Source organism: Electrophorus electricus, chromosome 2 (assembly GCF_041902795.1).
Source record: "Electrophorus electricus isolate QZ-2024a chromosome 2, ASM4190279v1, whole genome shotgun sequence".
Classification (NCBI taxonomy): domain Eukaryota; kingdom Metazoa; phylum Chordata; class Actinopteri; order Gymnotiformes; family Gymnotidae; genus Electrophorus; species Electrophorus electricus.
The window spans coordinates 6,781,622-6,791,879 of record NC_137498.1 but is presented as its reverse complement, the minus strand read 5'-3'; positions in this window follow the sequence as shown (position 1 = coordinate 6,791,879).

The following is a 10,258-nucleotide window of genomic DNA, read 5'->3' as shown; positions in this document are numbered from 1 at the left end:
ATAAAATACATGCTGTTTACTGGCGGTACATGTTTTTGTATGTTTATTTTTTGTCCATTTGCTTGATTGCATTTGTTTGTGTGTGTGTGTGTGTGTGTGTGTGTGTGTGTGTGTGCATGTGTGCTTAATTTGAATTTAATTTGATGCTGTCATATTCTGTATAATCTGCATTATCCATTGGAGTGGACGCTGGTTTGGTTTTCTGACTGTGTACTACAGTGGAGTAAGTGACATCATCCTGTAGGAATAACACATTAACAATTGTTATAACACACACACACACACACACACACACACACACACGTTTACAAAAGACACATTCAGTATGATGCACACCTGTGCTGTTTTGCATTTCGCTTTTCGATTTACAGTTGCGTAAATTTAGTGGTAAATAATCCTTGTCCAAAGAAGGACAATATAACCAGCCTTAATACCTACAGGTCAGAAGCTTTAACATCAGTAGTCATGAAATGCTTCGAGAAGCTGGTTCTGTTTTATGTCAAGTCCATCACTCCCACGTCCTTGGACTGATATAGTTTTACAGAGCAATCTGCACTATGCACAGTCACAATCAACACTATGTCTGTACTCATCTGGACCTTCTAGGATCCTAAGACAGAGTCATGTTTGTAGACTTCAGCTCTGCTTTCAACACAACTGAGAGTGGAACCCTGTGTCTGTCAGGGCATTTTCATCTACCTGTCAGATAGAAGGTAGCTTGTGTGCCTGGAACCTTATCTGTCAGAGCCCCTATCCATCAGCACTGGGGTTCCTCAAGGCTGGACACTCTCAGCCCTCCTCTTCTCCTGCTACACCAACAAGTGCATCTCCAGCTATCATCAAGCAAATGACCCTAACAGGCCTTGTTAGCAACACTGACGGGACTGCTAGTGGAGTCAAGTGGCTCGTCTGGCTTTGTGGTGCACTGAAAACAACTTGGAGGTCAACATGCAAAAAGCAGTAGAGATGGATGATACATTTCTGAAATAAGACAACTGTCCATCTCCCTTTGTAACTCAGTACAGTAAGTGATGTGGAGTCTGAGCTTCCTACACACCACCATCTCCACTGATTTCAAACTGGAGATCACAACAGCCATCATCAAAAACATTCATCAAGAGCTGCTTTGTATCAGAAACTCACCATGGACGCTACACAACTAGGGAACCCCACACACTATCTTTATAAAAACGGGATTGTATTCTATTATCTGAACCCCCCCCCCCCCCCCCAGTATTCAGATACAAAGTAGCACTCACTTGAACAGGTGAACAAAGCACAGCAGAACAATCCTGTAAAAACACACACACACACACACCATGGAAGATTTGACCTTGAAGGACATGTGTCAGTAATGATGTGGAGGTTGTTTTGCTTATGTTACAGTGGATGGTATGTGAGCATTCACCTGTGTCTCCTGCTCTCTCTTCTCTTCTGTTTGCCCCTTTCTTAGCCTCGTTTGTCCATGTCTCTGGACTACATTAGAAAAACAGACAGTGTGACCCACAACTTGTATGCATGCATGTGTGTGTGTGTGTGTGTGTGTGTGTGTGTGTGTGTGTGTGTGTGTGTGTGTGTGTGTGTGTGTGTACCTTTGTATCTCCAGCACAAGACCCCCACGAGACCCAGCAGCAGGAGGAGTACAGCTCCCACAGCAGTAGTCATGAGGATATATAATAGATCACCAGCAGGGTTTTGGACATCTGAAGGCAAACGTTATACAAATGTTATGTGTATTTGTGTGCATGTTAGTGTTTGTATTTTTACACAGCATGCATTTTAACTGCTTTTTAAGATATTAGGAGACCATGTTGATATGCAGTAAATGCATGTTACCGTCAGTCAGAGTCTTTGCACTGTCAGTAGTGGAAGCATCAGCTGGAGCCTTTGCACTTGTTTTGCCATCAAATCTTGATGTAAATTCTGTTGTTGAGATTCCTGGAGAGGGAGATGTGTTTGTTAGCATAAGATGGTGTACTGCTTTAGTACTACTTGTGTTTGCAAGTTTGGCTACAGTACTGACCCATTATAAATGTGTATAGGAACATTCAGGGTGGTTTACATTCGTGACACTAGTAGACATGTGATTGCGCCTGACTGGGGGGCAGGTGAACAAGCTCATCAGTGCATGTTTAAAAGTTGTTTAAATCTAATTATAATGAAGTGTTGACTTTCCAAGTAATGATGTTATATTAGAGTCAACACTAATGCAATGGAATTATCCCTCTTGAGCATCGTGATATGGCCACAAAACAAATCAAATTATGTCAAAATAAAATTCCCAATGAAGTATTAAAAGTATTTAAAATATATATTTTAAATTTGTTTTGTATGTTGACCAAAAAGCTGTCAATTTGGGTATATAGCCTGTAATTGGACTTCTGTGGTTGGGAAATACAGTTTTGCACTGTCACTTTATTGACAGTGTCATAGTCAGGACACATGAAGAAAAATGTCATTTTCAGGTAAAACATCTAATACTGGGTGAGATGACTCAAAAACAGATCACTTCTGTCATTTTGCGTATAGCCTTTAGTCATACTAGTGTGACTGAGAAATAGTTTGATGCTGGTACTTTCTTAGGACACATCACTTTGGACTTATGAAAGTTAATAAAAAATACAATTTTGAGGTAAAACATATGTATTTGGACAATTGGGAGCACATCTAGTATAAGATGCTAAGTCAAAAACAGTGGATTTCTGTCATTTTGTGAAGTATTGTGAAGTAATACATTTTACATCAAATTTGTATCTTTCATACATTTTGACATGTCCTGACTATGACAATATCAAAGTGGCAGTGCAAAACAGAATTTCCCCAACCACAATAGTTTGAGGTTTCAGTTCACACAGTTCCTACTTACTGTTTGTGGATGGTCGTAGTTAGGACGCATGACTCTTTAAGAAAAATGTCATTATGAGGTAAAATAGATAAAATAGTTATTTGGACAACTGAACTAAGCAATGAATCAAAAACAGGATATTTCTGTCACTTTGGGTGTATAAGATGTAGTGTGGCTGGAAAACAATTTTACACTGGCAGTTTATTGATACTGTCATAGTCCAACTATGCACTTTAGAAATAACATGAAAGACAAAATGAGGGTCAGTGACATTATGGATTGTTTCCAGAAGATTAAGTTAAAATTTAAATCCCAGTCAAGTATTTTTAAAGTACAAGACCACTTTAACCACAAATACACCCCTATAAAAATGGATGAAATGTATATTTACCCTGGACTTGTTTTAGCTGTGCTTTTGCAAACAAACACCTAGCAAGCCACATCAGTGAGAAAACACTACTCCAGTGATTTGTAGCATTCATCCTATCTCCAGTATAATAGCCTTTGATAGTCTAAGAGTGCTCTATAGGTGTAACAGGTGCTACAGGTATAATGTAACACTAATTTGCTAAAGTTTATTTATGAGATTATCAATGCACTAAGAATACAGATCTAAATTACTTACCTTTAAAAGTAAGTCTGATGTATAGTTGTTCATATTCCTTATGCAGACAATCATAATCTCCCTCATCTTCCTCAGTCAGGTGTGATATGAGTAGAGAGAGATTTCCTGGAGAGTGAACAATACCCAGCTGAACTCTGTTTCTGTACTGTTCACTCTCACTGGAGATCACTTCCCATGTTTTACTGTTTGGGTTGTATTTCTTCCAGGTGAAATTTGCAGGTTTGGCGTGTAGGTCTGTGCAGCTGCAGGGTAGCAGTACTGAGTCTTCTGTGTGTGCAGTGATATGTTTTGTCTCCCTGTTGTGTTCCAATACTCAACCTGTAGAAACACACCCTACTGTCAGACTCCACCACATTTGCTTGTTAGATCAATAAATATTTACTTTAATATTATATGATTTTTAGCATTGTTCTAATTACATTGACTATCCTTATAACAATGATAGTTATACGAACATTTATTACTTAAATGACATCGGCACTCACACGTATTACAAACGATAACATGAACATGAAACGAGTGACATTTAAACAAACACGATGAACACGCATACGCTTTCACAATGACGAAGAAACATTAACACGTTACATCAACACGTTACACAGACAATGATCAACAACGCCGCACACCCTGACGTGAGTTTGAATACACACAGACGGAGCGAAGTACAGGTGTGTGTAGGCGTGGCCACAAATGAAAGTCCTCCCACTGCACGTGGCTGGCCAAACCACGTGCCTCGCGGGAGGCGAGCGTTCCGTGACACTAAATACACATTAATAAAGGCTGATTCTGTCAGACAGCTGTCACACAGTCTCTTTATAATACAATACTGCACGTTGGTTAGTTGACATAACACTTCATTCAAGGACTATAGGTTGGGGTTTTTTTGTTTGTTTGTTTGTTTTATATAAGTTTTAAATATGTTTGCAGTTAAAATAACATAACTAGACCCCACCAGGAGACAGAGTCGGCTGAGAATGAGTACTGCCACTATAACCACCCCTATATCCCCAGAGGAAAATCGGGGCTGATGACCAATACCGTCACGGCGTCAGACCGTGGAGGCAGAACTGGTTGAAATATCATATGACTTTATAACTGTTGACTTTGTAGCTCAGTGTATTTCAGGCATGTCCAGCATATAACATTAATGATCAGATGTTGCTTAACAAGTGAGGTGTGACATCTTAGAACAGGCCAGATGCTTGCGGACAGCCGAGTTTTATTTGTAGCGGATTAAGCAACAATTGTAAAGTGAAACAGGCAGGGTAATAGCCAGATATAAACACACCAGGGAATTGCTCAGTACATGCGATAGAACAGCGATTATACTTGAAAGGGAATTAATTGAACCAGAAAGAATAAATAGTGTAGCAAAGATGAGACATAGGAAACACTAGTAAACTGGTGATGAGGGAGTTGCAAACACAGACTGAGGGCGGTTGCGGTACATGAGTTACTACAAAAACTGAACAGATGTGAGCACCTCAAACCATGTAGTACCTTCCTGTTCTTGACACTGGCTTGGGCGGCTGAAATAAAAAACATATGACTCTGTTATAAATGAACGCTTTGACAATGACACTGTGTTGAAAGTGTTCTGGCCTGGTCCTTAAATAGAGTGTTTTATTTTGTTACTAATAAAATGGTGATTGATCTCTAATGCCACGCCAGTCTACCAGTCAAAGAAAGATCAGACAATATATGTATAACTCTGTGATAGAGCGTCAGTGTGGAAGCACTAGAATTCTTTATTTCAAGCCATTGATCAAGTACCACATCCAACACATGATACTGATCACATTATTGAAGTGCTCGTCTTTGTTCACTTTTCCACCTCGCCTCCCTGAGTTTGTCTGTGTGTTTAGTGAGGGGTTTGCCATTGTGTCTATACAGGCAAAGGTCTGAGTAGGAACAATTTTAACAGAAATGGAAACTTGTAGAGATGATCCAGTTAGATTCCCATTCCATATAGATTCCCATTTGTCATGTTCAGTCCCTTCCATGTTCCGTGTTTTCCATGTCGTTTTGTTCCGTTCCATAGTTTCATTTTGTCCTCACAGTGATTGCGTACACCTGTCCCTCATTTCTAAGTTCATGTATTTAAACCCTGCTGTGTGCCTTGGTCGTTGTTGTTTATTGTTTGTTTGTTCAGAGGTTTGACTGTTTGTTTCATTTTGAATTAATGTTTGAATGTTTGATCCTTGTTTCTTTGTACTCCGTGTCTTTGTGTTTCCTAGCTTTAGTTCCTAGCCTGCTTCCCTAGTTAGCCTTTGTGTGTTTTTGTTTTGTAATGTTTCCCAGTACTCTCCATGTCAGCTCTGTGACCCTGGACTGCTTTAATGACCCTGATTTTGGATTTTCCCCTATTAAATCTCGCTCCTCTTAGCACATGCGTCCGCCTCCTTACCGCTCAACGTTACACCATTCTCATCTTTTTGAAGACTTAAGCGTCTGTCACATCTAACTGCCACATCACTCCTTTTTTGCCTGAGTGGAGCAAAATCCGGTGATTGTGGGCGGTCTTGATATTGTGTAATTTTGGAGGTAACATAAGATAGGTGGTTAAGGTACTTGACATGTAATTGGAAAGTTGTTGGTTCAAACCCCACCCTGCTAAGTAGCCACTGTTGGGCTCCAGGCACTCAATTATTCAAGTTGTACTTGGTTATAGTTGTAAGTTGCTTTGGATGGAAGCATCAGTTAAGTCTAAATGTTTATTGTAATCAGCTTGTTGTTTTGAATATTTTAACATTCTGTTTCTAATGTTTGATCATTCATGATCACCCATCTAATTTTTACATTAGGCTACTTATGTTAGTTATGGGACAATGTTGTGCTAAGTTAACAATTACAATACAATACAATAGTTGCCTACAATAAAATACAATATTACAACTTGGAGTTCCAAATTTAAAAAAAAAAGGTTTTTATCAACAGAACTGGGGGGGGGGGGTCAAGCCTGTCACACACACAGTTGACTGATACATGTTTATGTGTCATCACAGTAAAAGATCCAATACTGCCTCTTTCCTCATGATTGTAACACTGCCAGAATGCAATGTAGACAGAAAAGGTGGGTTACATAAAGTATCCAGTCTCTGCACCACACATTTAGTAGGTTAAACCCAAAGTTAGGCTGACTGAATGGAAAAGCTGTGAGAAAGCAGGATATATTAGGACTAAGGAACCTAGTTACACATTTGAACATAACACATGCTAGGCTTTGCATAAGAGGATGCTCTTCATAATATAAATTGTATTTACAGGCTTAATTTGAAAGCAGATCATTTTTTTAAAGTTTTATGTGCATTAAACCTTTGTCTTCACCTCTGCCCTTGGTTTTAAGTACGATGGGGTAAATAATTACATTAACAAAAACTCTAAATATGTCACTTCATATATCAACTTGACATCAGAGTTGACTGTCAAACTTTTGTGTATGTCTATTTGCAACTTGTCATAGCAGAGCATTACCTACTTTTCAAATCAAAAATCTAAAATAAAACACATTAGTGATTTTGATCCAGCTGGTCCACCTACATTAATGATCTGCACACTGTGCAGTTTTCAGAATGATGAGCTGAAATCTGCCTAGGCGACAATTTACAGAGTAAGTGTGTTAAAGTAATGAAACTCTTACTTACACAGGACAAGATATTTTTACCATTTGGTAACGCCAAACATGACTTAGCAATAAGTCTACAAGTAACTCAGACAACCAAGACTTTGCTAGTGTATATCTAAGAAAACCCTAGAGCTGGATTTATTGAGATACATTTATTCATACAACCATTATTACAGTTGGATTTGGATAAAAACAGTGTTTCACCTTTAATGGTGAGTTTGATGTTTTTATATTTCCACTGGTTAAAATAACACCTGTAGATTCCCTCATCCTCTTCAGTCAGGTGTGATATGTGTAGAGAGAGATTTCCTGGAGAGTGAGCAGTACCCATCTGAACTCTGTTTCTGTACTGTTCACTCTCACTGGAGATCACATCCCATGATTTTCTGTTTGATTATCTGGAGTTGAATAACACCGTTTTGCATCTAAGATGTAAAATCACAAACCTCGACGGGAGTAACATTGCTAACGATGCTAAGGTCGGCGTGGTAAACTATCCTATAGCGTCTCTGTTTTCACAAGTGGATGTTATGTTGGGTGACCGTTTCATCAGCCAAGCGAGTAACACGTACCCCTACAGAGCCGTCATTGAATGTCTTGAATTATAGTAGGGACACTCTGGAAACACAATTTTCTGCCGGGTTGTTTTACAGAGACACAGAAGGACATATGGAGGCTACGGACCCGACAGGTCATAACCTTGGACTCAGGACCAGAGCCGTTTTCAGCGCCGAAAGTAAAACCTTTGAATTTATCGGACACATTCATTCTGACATATTTTTTCAGGATAAACTTTTACTGAACGGCGTTGATATGAAAATTAAAATGGTGTGGAGTAAAGATGAGTTTTGTCTAATGAAAGAAGGAGCCGGTGATTATGTTCTAAAAATACTCATGGCTTCTCTGTTTGTGAAAAAAGTGTCCGTTTCACCAGCTGTTAAATTAGGTCACGCACTGGCTCTTTTAAGCGCCACCGCCAAATACCCCATCGACAGTTTGTATGAAAACCTTCAGTTTACCATCCGGGAATCGTGTGTGTACCCAAGAAAACCTCTTCCTCGGACTGCTCCCTAAAACTCTTATTATTGGGATGCTTGACAATGAGGCTTACAGTGGAGCCTACCATAAAAATCCTTTTCATTGTGGCCACAAATGAAAGTCCTCCCACTGCACGTGGCGGGAGGCGAGCGTACCGTGACAGTGAGTAGCTTCTCATTTGTTAAACAACCATGTGGAAAGACACATCCTGTGGTCGTGGAAAAGATGTTAAAACCCAGTGACAGAGCAGTGCAAGAACAGGTGACTCGAGCACTAGATAATGCTTCATATCAAAAAGTCAAAGATGAATGCTCATTGGTGGTGTGATTTTGTGCAGTAATACATTTAATGTTTTGTGAAAATAAGATAAGGCATTAAAAAACAAGTAATAAATCAGCGAAGGTTTGACAAGGATACACATTGTCACTGACGCAAAATGCCACCGTCACAGTATCCCTCCTGTATTTCTTTCTCAGTAGCTCCACCTAGTGGAGGATTTAGTGCTGGGTAACCTTGAATGAGTATGTGCAAATACAAATACAAGATTTTTATAATCCATTCATATTTTAATAAAACTGATGAAGATCTTAAACTGAACCGCTGGCCGAGCCAAAGACTGTCAGATGGAGTTTTTTAATTTTTTAATTTTATTTTTATAAAGAATCTAAAGTCATCTAGTCAACTGACCAGACAAACCGTTACACTGATAGAATTCAGCTGGTTGCTGCTCCAGGAAATTTCTCTCTATTCATATCTGGTCTGACTAAAGAGGACAGGGGACAGTACAGGTGTAGTGTCAGCAGTCATCATCTTATAGAGGTCAAACTCCAAGTAACAGGTAAACCAACCTCTTGTATATTTATAGTATGCATGAAATGTTGACTACCCTTAGTGATTGGTCTGTACCAATGACTATCGTACTATGAATAAAAATACAGTCAACTAGACAAATATGGAATGCTATTCTCATCTAAAATATGAATCTGAACCCACTGATGCAACACTAATAGATCACAGACCTGAAACACTCAGAAATAAAATATGACATTCTGTTTGTGCTTTATTTTAATCTCCCCATATTTAGTCCAAGGTGCCTGGGTCATGTGGTCAGAAACTGACCAGTGATAAAATAGTGGATCTCTAACACAAAATATTCATGGCCACAGATAGGCTGTACTTTCTAACTGTGGACATACTAGGTGTTTCTATTAGAGTATAAACACCCTGGAATTGTGGCTGACATGAGGCATATAAAGACATTTAGATTTCTGGTTGTTTGAGCTCCAAGTTTCAAGAATCATTGAGAAAATACACTGCCTGACCAAAAAAAAGGTCACACACTCTAATATTTCATTGGGCCGCCTTTAGCTTTGATTACGGCATGTGTTCGCTGTGACATCATTTCCACAAGCAAGTCACAACATTTATTTCTGTCCAGAGTTGCATCAATTTTTCCCCAAGATCTTGTATTGATGATGGGAGATTTGGACCACTGTGCAAAGTCTTCTCCAGCACATCCCAAAAATTCTCAATGGGGTTCAGGTCTGGACTCTGTGGTGGCCAATCCATGTGTGAAAATGATGTCTCATGCTGGTGAACCACTCTTTTACAATTTGAGCCTGATGAATCCTGGCATTGTCATCTTGGAATATGCCCATGCCATCAGGGAAGAAAAAAATCCATTGATGGAATAACCCGGTCATTCAGTATATTCAGATAGTCAGCTGACCTCATTCTTTGGGCACATAACGTTGTTGAACCTAGACCTGACCAACTGCAGCAACCCCAGATCATAGCACTGCCCCCACAGGCTTGTACGGTAGGCACTAGGCATGATGGATGCATCATTTCAGCCGCCTCTCTTCTTATCCTGATGCACCCATCACTCTGGAACAGGGTAAATCTAGACTCATCAGACCAAATGACCTTCTTCCATTGCTCCAGAGTCCAATATTTATGCTCCCTAGCAAACTGAAGCCATTTTTGCCGGTTAGCCTCACTGACAAGTGGTTTTCTTAAGGCTACACAGCTGTTTAGTCCCAATCCCTTGAGTTCACTTCACATTGTGCGTGTGTAAATGCTCCTACTTTCACTATTAAACATGTCCATGAGTTCTACTGTT